Below are 15184 nucleotides of genomic sequence, written 5' to 3'. Positions count from 1 at the left end.
ATACGCTTATTGCGATTTTTTTTTTTACCAAAAAATATGTAGCCGAAAACAAATTGGCCAAAAATGTTAAAAAAATTTTGATTTTTTTTTTTTGGGAATGTTATATATCAGAACGTGAAAATTTTTCTTTTTTTTTTTTTTTTCAGAATTGTCGCTCTTTTGTTTATAGCGCAAAAAATAAAAATCACACAGGTGATCAAATACCACCAAAAGAAAGCTCTATTTGTGAGAAAAAGGATGTAAATTTTATTTGGGTACAGCGTCGCACGACCACGCACTTGTCCGTTAAAATATCGCAGTGCCGAATCCCAAAATAGGGCCTGATCATTAAGCAGCAAAATCTTCCGGTCCTTAAGTGGTTAAGGTGGAAACCTGATACCACCTTAAGGAGAAAGAAGAGTTTTGGACATAAGACCACTTGGCAGTTTCCAGTGTCCCCTAGAGTCAAAGCTCCAGCTCATGTAGCAAACTTATATGTCTTAACTTCTCAGCATCTAGTCTGTAGCTTTTGTGTGTCAATACCTGAATAGCCACAGCACAGTGAATAAAGGATCTAAATGGCTAACCCATACGGCATGTTCCATGCCAAACTCCCAGTGCTCAGACTGCGGGCCTCTGCTGTATATCAAAAGTAATACAAGTCGGTTGGAACTCCTGGAAAATGTTGTGAATGTTACTTTACTAGAGAAAAAATAATAATTTTTGTCTTACCATAAAATCCTTTTCTCTGATGTTCATTGACGGACACAGCTCCATATCTTATTTGACCCTGGAGTTATGCTGATCTCCATAGGAGTAGGACACTAGGTGGAAACAATTGACTAGGCCTATAGGCAGTCTTAGGGGGTATACTCCCACTTCCTCCTATAGGACTTCAGTTTTGTAACAAGCTGTGTCAGAAGAATACAGAACCCAACTCCACAGAGGGGTGGGTGCTGTGACCGTCAATGAACATCAGAGAAAAGGATTTTTACGGTAAGACAAAAATTCAGTTTTCTCTTTTGTTCATTGACGGACACAGCTCCATGTCTTCTTTGACCCTTGGAACGTCCCATATCCATTGACCCCTCAGCAGCCAGTCTCAACTGCACATTTAATAACCCTTCAGTGCCCAGGCCTTCGTTTTGTATGTTACACTCTCAGCACACAGCCTCCTGTGCATATGGGATAAGCCATAACATTTATTCATTGCACCGTGCCAAGTGTTTCATCTCCTCCTCCCCTGTGCCAACAGTGATCTCAGCTTCACTGCCCCAATTTCGGCTTAAACATTTGCCTACAACAAAGCCTTGCCCCACTTCCCACGCCCCCATTGCCACCTCTTCCGCTGTTTTTGGACTGCATTAAGCAATCCTTGCTAATAACCTGCTTCAGTTTTTGTATTCTTTTTTTTTTTAAATCCTAAACCCAAAGGAAAGGGAAGTGCAACCTAGCACAATAAACCTTTTAATTTCAACCAATGTTTATTTTAAGCTTTTCAGGTTACATTCACACCTGAGCGTAGCGATTTTACCGCAATTTTTTTGCAGGCGTTTTTAGATTGAATAGAAACCAATGGAAAACGCCTGTAATCTGCCCAAAAAGAAGCTCATGTACTTTTTTGAGCGTTGGGCGTTTTGCTTACAGCGTCAAAACGCTCAGATGTGAACAGGGGCCATTGAAATGAATAGGATTTGTCTTGTTGGGCGTTTTGAGAGCTGATCCTAGAGCAGAAAAACTCCCCAAAACGCCTACATGTGAACGGAGCCTAAAGCAAGCTTTTTAAGCAAACATAAACACACACAATATAATTGCACTCACATGGTTAAAATGAAAAAAGCATCCTGAAACTGTCCTCCATAACCGCTGAATGCACAGCAGCTCATCTCTGGTATAACTTCACCCATTCGTTAGAAGGAAGCACTGATGTGCAGCGTAGCTGTCCCTGTCAGACCCAGTGGGGAACTGCAACCAACCGCCACCCATGCTTGCCGATGATCCGGTGAGTGATTGAAACCCACAGAGGAAGAGACACATGGAAATACCGGCCCCACTTCCAACTGATCCGGGTGCCCTCAGATGACCAGCACCAAGATCAGGAAGAGAAGGTGGCTGGAATAGTCTCCATATGGTAGCAGGAATCAGGAGAGGGGAGTATGCACATTGCCTGATCACATGATGCATTTTGAAGGTTTGGCCTCCTCTTTCAAATGTGCCAGCGTGTCTCTCTCCTTCCTCATATAATGGCCCAAATTAATCAGAGGTTTAACCCTTTACACATATCCAGCATGCTAAGAGAGAAAGGAAGGAGCTGCACACTAGATGCAGCAATATATTGTTTTTTTTTTTTTTTTTGTTTTCCCCATACACTGATCAACCTCTATCTAATACCGATAAACATAAAATTGTGCCTAAAAACCAATTAAATGGTGGAAATGGTATAAAACAAGTTGTAAACTCTTCCTATATACACACTATATTTCTGCCAGCAGTATTAAATAGGATAATAAAAAATAAATAGAACATACATTTCTTTATAAAATACTACACCTAATATTAATCACTTTACCCACAGCGTTTTCTATCTACTTATTTTTTCCTGACTGTACACCATGACTGTAAAGAGTTATATAAATTCCCCTCTTTTTTTATTTTTTATTTTTTATTTTTTTACAATACTCTACTGAGCTCCATATCTGCATTTACTCCTTTGGGAGCCATACTGTCCAATGTAAAGATCCAGTAGGTTTCCTGATGACATAAATTATTATATCTCTTTTCCCCATTAGTTTGGATGAAATAGTCTCAATAGAAAAAAGTTTTAAACCCTCCGTACTGCCATTATGGTATCAGGCAAAATGTCTGGGGAGGACACCAGAGATGTATAGTAACTAAGTAGAACTACTTCACTACTGTACTTAAGTACCGAAAAGGCGGTATCTGTACTTTCCTAGAGTAGAATTTTTTTCTCCTACTTCCACTTTTACTTCACTACATTTTTTCAATGATTTCAAAACTTCTACTCCGATTTTTTTTTTGTGCTGCATAGTTACTCGTTACTATTATAAAAATTACCACTGCCAGAACAGTAGATGGCAGGTTTCATGAAGCTCAAAGCATGTGTATTATCAGCGCATACGAAAATAAATGCTACTGTATGTATAAATAAAAGCTGCATTTGAAATAATAAAAACAATATGATGTTCAAACTTTTGACTTCTTTCTTTAATAACTACATAACACAGTACTTGTACTTTTACTTTCAGCACTTGAGTAGCAACATTTTTTAAAAAAACTACTTGCAATACTTAAGTACAAAAAATGTTGAATACTTTAGTACTTCTACTCAAGCCACTTTTTGATTGAGCACTTGTACTTTTACTCAAGTACGGGTTTCGAGTACTTTATACAACTCTGGAGGACACTATGTTCCATGTCCCTGTCTTCGATCAGATGTTTATGCTCCCCAAACCTTTTCCTCATAGCCCTTTTAGTTCTACCCACATATATTAAACCACATGGACATCTCAATCAGCTGTTTAATTATATGTTCCTTACCGTTGGGACTGAAAAATGATTTTTTGGCTACAAGTAATGAATTGGCAAACTTTAGATTTGGATTTCCTACATGGGTAAGTTACCTTTTAGATCTAGAAAAGTGGGCATATCTGTGATTGCAACATAATAATTTTTAAGCTTACTGGAGGCTACAATATTTTTGATGTTCCTTGCCTTTCTAAAACAAATTTTGGTTTGTCTGGTAATACTTTCTCCAATTTGAGGTCCTGTAACAGGATTGGCCAATGCTTATTAAAAAAATCCTTTATTGCCTTGAACTGATTATTAAAATTGGTTATACCCTATTATTGGAGTGATCTAGATGTTCCTCCAAATTGGTAGCAGGACTTTTATTCCTATATTTGATGCAAGCTGAATCAAACTGTCCTCATATCCTTTTTCTAAGAACAGCCATCCACAAAACAGTTAATTGCATAGAAGCAGCATGATCACTCCACTAATAGGGTTACCTTTTAATGATCAGTTCAAGGCCATAAAGAACATTTTGAATAATCATTTGCCAATCCTGTTACAGGACCCCAAATTGGAGAAAGTATTACCAGACAAACCAAAAGTCATCTTTGAAAAGCAAGGGACATCAAAAATATTGTAGCCTCCAGTAAGCTTAAAAATGATTAGGTGCCCTTGTCATTTTTCTGTATGGTTATAACAACATTTTGGTGGTTTTATTGCCAACTATGGAAAGATCAGTAACCACTATGTGGAACTCAAAGGCTTGGCTGTAAGGGACATTGTCCTACACTCCAATACGATCATAACGTCCGCGCTGTTCTCCTTGACAAATTTCCCATTGGCATACTCCATACAATCCTCTTCTGCACATACTGTGCATTATTATACCTTCTGAACTCCTCTCCTGCACTTACTGCCTGCCATCCTACCCCCAGCACTCTTCGCACACACTGCATTCTGTCATACCCTCCACACTCCTCTCCTGCACACAGGGCCGGGACAAGGCTCTCCAGCGCCCAGGGTAAAGATGCCAAACTGCGCCCCCCCCCTCTCCATTAGGGATAGTGTCATTGCGCCCCATCCCTGCAATAAACCATTGCGCCAAGGGCAACCGTCACTCCTGCCCACCCCTTGTCCCGGCCCTGCCTGCACACAATACTCAGTTTCACCCTCTGTACTCCTCTACTGCACAAACTGCCCCCTAAGACACTATTGTAGCATTGTTTGTAATATCCCCATGCTTGTTTGTTCTGGAATGGGCACATTTTTGCTTGGTATAAATAAAGCTTAATAGGCGATGCCATTCCCAGGTCAGTATACCAACCTTACATGCTATTTTTAGCAGAACAATGGAGCCACACAGAAGTATCCACGTAGATGGTGCAGTTTCTTAGAATCGGATTTCATATTATGCTGTTGCTAGGCACCTTTTATATTACCACATAACTGCTAAAACAATTATACAGTATAACAAGATTCAAAATACTCGAATAGAACTTTACACTGCACCTTCAATTACATTATACAAATTGAAAAGCCAATACGGGATCATGTCTCCCTACTCCCATAAAGCAATGCCCAAAGAAACACCTGTCCCTTTCTATTCCCACTGGTCTGTATGATTTCATCGACAAATGAAATGGCTGAAAACATCCATTTGTTATTAGTTTTTTCACTGGCTCATTATGAGTTTGCAGTAATACAGGCCATATCTCTCTATAAGGTTTTGTTTTCTAAGAAATAAATATATTGAAATATTCAATATGTACAACAAACACTAAAATACATTATACACAGCATTAAAAGGAACAAACAAATGTGTACATTTGTAATAAAGGGGTAAACATGAAACAAGACATTTCCCATTACCATGCATTTACAACTGAATATATATTGTTTTTTTGTCTATACGCGCTGGGCCTGGGTTTTTCTTTTACAGCTTGAAAACACCTCTCTATGTTGTTCTATGGCTTCATGCACACACAGGCTTTTAGGAGTTGTAAGTGGCTTTCAAGCTGCAAATAAAAACCCAGGGCCAATGCGTTCTGAGGACTGGCGTTACAGCTGTAAAAATGTCTGACCCTACTAAAGGCTACAAAACACGGCTTAAGGCTGGAGGGCCCTTTGAGTCTGGTATGGATCCTTAAAGGAAACCCCACGCCAAAATGAAACAAAAAAAGGCATGGGGTCCCCCTTCCCAAGACCATACAAACCCCTTCGGTCTGGTATGAATTTTGAGGGGAAGCCCAATAGCAAAAAAAAAACCATACCAGACCCTTATCTGAGCATGTAGCCCAGCAGGTCAGGAAAGAGGGAGGGACAAGCGAGCACCCCCCCCCCCCAGACCATATCAGGCCATATGCCTTCAACATGGGGGGGGTGGGTGCTTTGGGGCGGGTGGCGGCTCTGAAAGGCACCTTGTCTTTATGTTCATAGGAACAAGAGCCTCTTCCTGACAGCCCTGGGCAGTGGTTGTGGGGGTGTGTGGGCAGGGAGCTTATCAGAATCTGGAAGCCCCTTTAACAAGGGGGCCCCCAGATCCCAGCCCTCCCATGTGAATGAGTATGGGGTACATTGTACCCCTACCCATTTACCCCAAGAAAAGGGCAATGTAGTGTGAATAAAAACCAGAGACAATGTTGACAAGTCCTTTAAAAAATCTTCCTCCGGTCTTTTCCCCGTCCGGTCTTCTCCGTCGCCTTAACGCGCATTAACGCCAATGCAAAAAGCTAGTAAAGGCACGTTTTTACAGCCACTTTTTCCTGGTGTTGGTAGTGGATTTGCAGCTCGTTTTTTTCTAGAGTACCCAGGAATTTGCGATCAAAATAATCTATTCCCAATAGAGTTGTACTAAAGAGCATCATATAAGAGATAAGGTTCCTAGATGTCAGGAAGAGCAGTTCTCAACTGCTTGGACTCACTCTGTCCCTAAGTGTTGTAACGATGAGTTTAAAATTGCTTTCAGGAATGTTGTAAGGTTGTGTGAGTTGGGAAGAGAAATGTAGCTGTTGGTCTATAGAGAGATTTTGGAATAATTCACACTCCCACTGTGTTAGGTTGATGGGAGGGGGGACCTGTGTCAGCCAAAGCAAGCAGTATTTTATAAAGCAATGAAATACTATGAGTTGGTCCTGTCGAAGGTGACCATAATTGCTCCAGACTGTAAAGTGAGCCTAAAGATCGTAATGGTTTTGGGAACCTCTTAACATAGTTACAGTTGTCTCTTACAATCAAGAGGTGTAAGGTCCCAGCATATCCTCAGTTTCCAAAGTTCAAAAATGTTATCACCCTTTAAACCTAGTGTGATCTTAATGGGCACTCCACTTTCCAGTGATGAAAAGCACAGGTGTCTAGGCCTAGTGAAAACTCAGGGTTATCTGCAACGGGAGTAAGTGGTGAGTTCTTCTGCTATTTAGGCTCGGTTTCCACTAGTGCGACTTGCGGTGCGACTTGACACATGTCAAGTCGCACAGCAAGTCAAACCCCATTGTTTTCAATGGGGCACGTTTCCACTGCCGCGGCTTCAGTTGCCGCGACCTCAAAAGTAAATCGTGTACTACTTTTGAGCGCGACTTCCCTCTATATATGAGGGACAAGTCTAACTGAAGCCGCGGTTTACTTTTGCTACGAAGTCGTGCTAGAAGTAGCACGACTTCGTAGCCGCACTAGTGGAAACCTAGCCTTAAGCTGGAATCACAGTATCATATTGTCCCAGATTTAAAATTTTGTCATGGTGGTAGGGTAGGGTGATCAGACGTCCCCGGACCAAGTTTGTCACTGGTTTTGTCCCTGGCACTGATCTGTGTGGCGGTGGTTGGGAGTTACAAGCACCAATCTCCCTGTGTGGCTTTCAATGAAGCAGCTGACAGTCGCTTCTCCTCCTCACCCCCTTCCTGTCAACTGCTTCATTGAAAGCTATACAGGGAGATCGGTGCTTGTAACTCCCCCACCATCGCACAGATCATCCCTGAATGCCCATCAACTGTCCCTAATCTCTGGGCCCCGTGCCCTCCTCTGGCTCCCCCATTGTGCTCCTCCAGGTCACCCCCTGTGCTCCTCCAGGTAACCCTTTGTGCTCCTCCAGGTAACCCTTTGTGCTCCTCCAGGTAACCCTTTGTGCTCCTCCAGGTAACCCTTTGTGCTCCTCCAGGTAACCCTTTGTGCTCCTCCAGGTCCCCCCCTGTGCTCCTCCAGGTAACCCTTTGTGCTCCTCCAGGTAACCCTTTGTGCTCCTCCAGGTTCCCCTCTGTGTTCCTCTGGTCCCCTTCTGTATTCCTCCGATCCCCCCCTTGTCCTGGATCTGTCAGGATGGAGAGGGGAGGAAGGAGCCGGTAAATGTAATTTCTCTATCGCTCATTGACAGACGTAGTCCTCGGTGATACAGCACCTTCGGGTTATGTTGCCTCCACAGGAGTAGGACTAGACAGGAAATAAAATGCTCTGGCCACACCCTAGGGGCAGTCCCCGAGGGTATATCCTCTCTCTCTCTCTGCCACAGCAAATCAGTTTTTTTCTTCTCTACATGGGGATTTAGCTTGGTCGGCGGTACCGGACCCTGGCGGACCGCATGGCCGTTGGAAGGCCTGCTATTGCTGGAGACTTGACTTGGAAAGCAGTCTACATGTCCGTGGCTTCTGACTGGTAGGATACTTATATTATCACAGTAAGATTCCCATACTGCCACTGATTACAATCTTTTAACATGTTTACAATTAGATTGTCGGCTCCCAAACCAAGCCTCCTGGCTTTTTGCACATAAAAATCACACTCAAAGTAGGGGGATCTGTGCCATGTTATAGGATAGAGGGGAACTCATCCTTACCATACAGAGAGGGGCCTGCGTTCACCACAAGACCCGTCAGAGGAAAGGGGGAACATACTACTCACCATACCGGAACCAGGCGGGCACCAACTCCTGACAGTACCCCTCTCCACCGGGGCGGGAGGGCTGTCGACCAATACGGACGCCGTGACTCATGGTCCTTGGCGTTTCAGCGAGACGTTTAACTCGCGGGGTCAGTCCCTCCAGTGGGACTATGTCGCGGCCGACCCAGCGCGGAGCTATGGCCTGCACGCGCTCGTAGGCTGAACTGGGTTGACCACCGGATCTCAACATCCAGCCCGTCGCCCAGTTCAGCTTTCTTGCTTGAAGATCTCACAGGAACACTGGAGAAAAAAGCTGTCTAAAAAATCTTTTTAAGAAAAAAATCCTGCCAGGACCGAAGATCCCAGCAAGGTATCTAGGTCCTTACTCCTGACTAGACAGAAAAAAACTGATTTGCTGTGGCAGAGAGAGAGAGGATATACCCTCGGGGACTGCCCCTAGGGTGTGGCCAGAGCATTTTATTTCCTGTCTAGTCCTACTCCTGTGGAGGCAACATAACCCGAAGGTGCTGTATCACCGAGGACTACGTCTGTCAATGAGCTAAGAGAAAAGGATTTTACGGTAAGATTTTACAAAAATCCATTTTTACCGGCTCCTTCCTTTTCTGAATGAGCAGAGTCCGTGATCACCGACTGCTCATTCATAACTGAGCATTGTAAACATTGTTTATGAATGAACAGGGGCCTATGTCTCCTGTCCATTCATCTTCATCACATCTGAGGCTGCAGAGAAAAGGACTGTGTGTCCCCTCAGTCCCTTTCTCTGCCTCAAAGGCAAGATGTCAAGGGTCTGTTTAGACCCCTGATATCTCACCAAAGTCCCCCAACAGGACTGATAAAAAAAAAAGAACTATTTATAGCTTACCTTCCACTGCCCTACTGATACGATACACTGCCAACCCCCCCCCCCCCCCCAAAAAAAAAGAATTGTGAAAAAAATGAATAAATTGTAAAAAATATATATATATTTGTAAAAAATGTATGAAAAAAAAAAAAACTTCTGACACTTTCCACTGCTCTACTGACACTGTCCAGCCATAACTGTCCACAACCCCCACCCCCACCCCCAACTGAAGCACTTTGAAAAAAATATTTGAAAAAAAAGAATAAAAAGAAAATTGTAAAAAATAATAAAAATAAAATAATAAAAATGAAAAAACTACTGACACCATCCACTGCTCTACTGACACTGTCCACTGCCTTCACAAAATGTTTGTAAAAAAAATAATACAAAAAAAAAATTGACACTGTCTATTGCTCTACTAATACTATCCACTGCCCTACAGACAACCAGACTTGTATAAAGTACTCGAAATTTCTACTTGAGTAAAAGTACAAGTGCTCGATCAAAAAGTGACTGAAGTGGAAGTGCTCGCAGAAAAAGTTACTTAAGTGGAAGTACTAAAGTATTCAACATTTTTTTTACTTAAGTATTGCAAGTAGTTTTTTCAAAAAAATTGCTACTTAAGTACTAAAAGTAAAAAGTACCAGTAGTTTTGAAAAAAAAATTCTACTCAAGTACTGAAAGTAGAAGTAGAAGTACTGTGTTATGTAGTTATTAAAGAAAGAAGTCAAAAGTTTGAACATCATATTGGTTTTTATTATTTCAAATGATTTATTCAAATGATTAACCTAAAGGACAATCACAATTCCTTAGGTTGTAACTTTTTGTAAACAAAAAACAGATAAAGTATGTCCCTCCCTTCCCCTTTTAAAGCATCCCTCCTTCTCTTCCCTGCCTGTTTTTTTTCTCCACAGCTTATTGGTGCGCAAAAATCATATATAAACCAATGTGATATACAACAATATGTTCCAATAATTAAATAAAGGAAGAGTGTATGAAATCTAAGTCAATAAAAAGTTCAAAATATTGTGAATCTTAAAATATATATATGTGACAAAACAAGATGAATATAATTTCATATCTGCTGTTAATGGGAAAGAGAACCTCCCAACCAGGGCCGGCCTTAGGTGTTCAAGCGCCCTGTGCGAGCTGATCCTGTGGCGCCCCCACCAGCGCCCTGCACATTTTTTCTTGCACTTTTTTTGCACTTCATTTGACTTTTCTTTTTTTATGATCACTACAAACTTAGCCCCCCTTACATTAGAGACCCCCCTTACATCAGAGACCCCCCCAACGGAGCCCCCCTTACAACAGAAACCCCCCAACGGAGCCCCCTTACAACAGAAACCCCCCACAGAGGCCCCACTTACATCAGAGACCCCCTTACAGCAGAGACCCCCCAGCCCCCACAAAGAGCCCCCTTTACATCAGAGACCCCCCACACAGAGCCCCCTTACATCAAAGACCCCCCACACAGAGCCCCCTTACATCAGAGACCCCCACACAGAGCCCCCTTTACATCAGAGACCCCCCCACACAGAGCTCCCCTTACATCAGAGACCCCCCCACAGAGCCCCCTTACATCAGAGCCCCCCACACAAAGCCCCCCTTACATCAGAGACCCCAACACAGAGCCCCCTTACATCAGAGACCATCCCCACACAAAGCCCCCTTACTTTAGAGACCCCTCACACAAAGCCCCCCTTAAATCAGAGACCCCAACACAGAGCCCCTTACATCAGAGACCATGCCCACAGAGCTCCCCTTACATCAGAGACCCCCCCACACAGAGCCCCCTTACATCAGAGACCCCCCACACAGAGACCCCTTACATCAGAGACCCCCACACAGAGCCCCCTTACATCAGAGACCCCCCACACAGAGCCCCCTTACACCAGAGACCCCACATACAGAGCCCCCTTACATCAAAGACCCCCCACACAGCGCCCCCTTACATCAGAGATCCCCCACACAGAGCCCCCTTACATCAAAAACCCACCACACAAAGCCCCCTTTACATCAGAGACCCCCCACACAGAGCCCCCCCACACAAAGCCCCCTTACACAAAGCCCCCCTTACATCCAGAGACCCCAACACAGAGCCCCCTTACATCAGAGACCATCCCCACAGAGCCCCCCTTACATCAGAGCCCCCCCATAGAGCCCCCCACAGAGCTCCCCCTACATCAGAGCCCCTCCACACAGAGCTCCCCTTACATCAGAGCCCTCCCACACAGAGCCCCCCCTACATCAGAGACCCCCCTTACATCAGAGACCCCCCCACACAGAGCCCCCTTACATCAGAGACCGCCCACACAAAGTCCTCCCTTACATCAGAGACCCCCCATGTTTCCCTTAACCAAGATGGCCGCCAGTGCCTCGATTGCACTGTGCATGCGCACGTGCCTCTACTGCGCGGCCGCCGGAATCCCCGCCTCCCAGCGCTGAGACGTCAGCGAATGGAGACAAGGAGGGGAGGAGCGGAGTGGCCGAAGGCCGCCACACATGTCGGAGCGCCGAGAGGCGCATGTGGGAGCACTCCACGCCGGCCCAGCGGAAGCCTGGAGCGGAACAACGCTACCCAAATGGCCAGAGACCAGGTACCCATGAAAAAGGGGGGTATCTTTACCTTTGCCTTCCTATAGAAAAGGGGAGGGGGGAAGGCAGAATAGGGAGGATAATTGAAAGAGTAGGAGAGAGCAGTAAGGAGGGAAACCAAACAAAAAAGGAAAAAGGCAGAGAAAAGTAAAGAGTAACGATGCAGCACAAAAAAAAAATATCGGAGTAGAAGTATCAAAATCATCGAAAAAATGTAATGAAGTAAAAGTAGAAGTAGGAGAAAAAAATTCTACTCTAGGAAAGTACAGATACCGCATTTTGGTACTTAAGTACAGTACTTAAGTAGTTCTACTTCGTTACTATACATCTCTGCAGACAACCATCCTGCACATACTACCCACCACCATATACACCACACTCTTCTCCTGCACATACTACCCACTGCCATATACTCTACACTCCTCTCCCTTAACCACTTGCCGACTGCCTAACGCCGATCTACGTCGGCAGTCAGCCCCTCACAGGCAAAGTGACGTAGGGCTACGTCACTAGCCTGTGAGGGTCTAGGGAGCGAGCGCGCGCCCCCGGAGGCGCGCTCCCGCTCCCGCGTGGTCACGGACCCCCCCGCGCGTGTGACCGGCGGACCCGATGTCCGCCGGTCACTCGGCGATCGGCGGGGGAGAGGGAGAATGTCAGGCAGCTTGTGTAAACAAGCCACCTGTCATTCTCCTTGCTGTTAGGATACTGATCACTCGGATCTAGTATGTAGATCCGTTGATCAGTGTCCATACAGCTCAAGCCCCAGCCAATCACAGTAGAAAGCACGCCCCTAGGGATACACACAGCCCCTCCCTCCCAAATAAAGTTAACCCCTTCACTACCAGTGTATTTTTACAGTAACAGTGCATATATATAGCACTGATTACTGTAGAAATGTCACTGGTAACCCCAAAAGTGTCAAAAATGTCAGTCAAGGGTCCGATCTGTCCGCCCCAATGTCGCAGTACCGCAAAAAAAATCGCAGATCGCCGCCATTACACGTTAAAAAAAAAACAACAAAAATGACAGAAATCTTTCCCTTTGTTAGTAAACGCGATAACTTTTGCGCAAACCAATCAAAATACGCTTTTTGCGATTTTTTTTACCAAACATAAGTAGCATAAAACAAATTGGCCGAAAAAGTAAAAAAATTTTGATTTTTAAATTTTTTTTTTGGGGAATTTCATATAAAAAAATGTGAAAAATATTGCTATTTTTGCAAAATTGACGCTCTTTTTTTGTTTATAGCGCGTGATCAAAAAATCGCACAGGTGATCAAATACCACCAAAAGAAAGCTCTGTTTGTGGGAAAAAAAGGACGCCAAATTCGTTTAGGTACAGCGTCGCACGACCGCGCAATTGTCCGTTAAATTCACGCAGTGCCGAATCGCAAAATACCCCCTGGTCGGAATGGGGGTAAAATCTTCCGGGGCTTAAGTGGTTAACTGATCATTATATTAGTGTCACTGTTGATGTCGGCGTCAGTTAGGCAATCCATAGATGATTAGAAACTTTCCTGGTTTAGTGGGGACCAGCTAAGATTCAAACCATCTCTGGGTGCAACCCTGAACTCTGCACTCTGTACATAGTGCACCTCTGCGCTTCTTTGGTAAGAATAAAATAAAAGATATGTATTAAAAAGTTTTTTCTTCATCTTATCTTCTTAACATTTGGTAATCATATTCCAAAAAATTCTAAGAAGTATTTATTATTAATCTAATGAACGAAATGTTAGGAATAATGTTTATATCATACGACCATTCGATAAACACATACCACATACACTGCATATTTCATTTTTTAGAAACTATGGTTATAAAATTGTTTACCATTTGCCATTAAAAAAAAAAATATGTCCCCGGATTTCATTTTAAAAATCTGGTCATCTTATTGTAGTCAGGAGAGCTGGGTTTCTATGTGCTTTGTATACTCGGAGCAATGTGCCGCGTTCCCCACCTTAAAGAACTTCTAGGGTCCTGTGGATTACCTTGGGTTTAGAGTATTTCCAGATACACAGATAATCAATGGCTCTATTAGGTTTTGTTCTGGTTAGTAATCAGAATTGTATTCTAGGTTTCTTGTGTAACCAGGTGTAGGCTATGAACCTAGATGTTAGGGATCTGAGGAAGCCCAACAGCTAGAGGTATCAGCAACATTTGGAAAAAGAATAAGATTTGTGGCAGAGTATTCATTTTGATGAAGCAAATACAGACTTACCATGAGAATTTTGGTCTGTCACATTTGCATAAGTATTCCAATATTTTGTTATATATGTTTTTGGGTTATTTTTTTTTGTATAAATCAGACTGCTGAGTTGTTAGATTTATTACCAGATAGCAACGTGTACATTATTTCCATGTACATGAGAACTGGGTGCATAAGTGTGTTATTTTGGTAGAAGGGAGCCCAACATTCAGGATCTCTGATTTAGTGGCATGTAATTTGAAATTGGAAAGGAGGCTGTATTTTTTTCAATTGTCTTAAAGGTATTGGAAAGGATATTTTGGGATTCCATGCGTATAGAAAGACATCTGCAAAAGCAGCTTTTGTTTCATGTGTCCCAGTTTTATCCATGGTACAGTGTAGTGTGGTCAGTAATGATTCTAGATAAATAGTAAGAATGACCGTGGGTACCCAATGGAAAGAAATATGTTTGTAAAAATAAATAAATACACCCATTATTATTATTATTATTATAAATATATCCTTTTTTTTGCATTTGAGCCTGCAAGCATTGTAACCATAATCAGCAGGTACGATGCTCTTTCTCCTGCAGATGCTGCCTCCAACTCAGGTGCACACCAAGGCATGGACCTTCAGCTACAAAATTGGAGGAAGAATCAATGGGACTACAAGTGTGGTGACTTCACCACACCACCTTTGTGCCCTATTGAGTACTACAGTCCCTCTGCCACATTGGAAGATGGGACTTGTAGTTTTTTCATTCATAGATTATTGTAAATGAATGCCAGCAGCAGGGAGATAAGCCTCAGGATTCTGTAAGTGGGAGGCAGTTTGAGGGTTTGGGGGCTGTGAAACAAAATATGGGTGTAACATGAAACATGATCAGAAAAGTGGAATTAGCTTTTAAGGTATTCTAAAAATATAAGGTCATAAGGTGAGTCTCCTTTAGCCTCCAAAAAGTGTTGCGTCACTGTTACTGCAATGATGGCACTAACAGGTGTATTTGTAGTAGTGGCAGATTGTGCTTGGAGGAAGTGGTAATGGTTAACAATGATGAGGTCCAATCTGGAAAAGGAATTGTGAGCTGCCAAGCAGTATGAGTAAACCTTAGTATTGGGTTTTAAATCCCCCATACAGATAGTAGTTGTAGAATTTGTAAAGAAT

Source organism: Pelophylax lessonae (assembly GCF_965119305.1).
Source record: "Pelophylax lessonae genome assembly, chromosome: 9".
NCBI classification, from domain to species: Eukaryota; Metazoa; Chordata; class Amphibia; order Anura; family Ranidae; genus Pelophylax; species Pelophylax lessonae.
The sequence above is the reverse complement of the archived record's forward strand: the minus strand, read 5'-3'. Positions refer to the sequence as shown.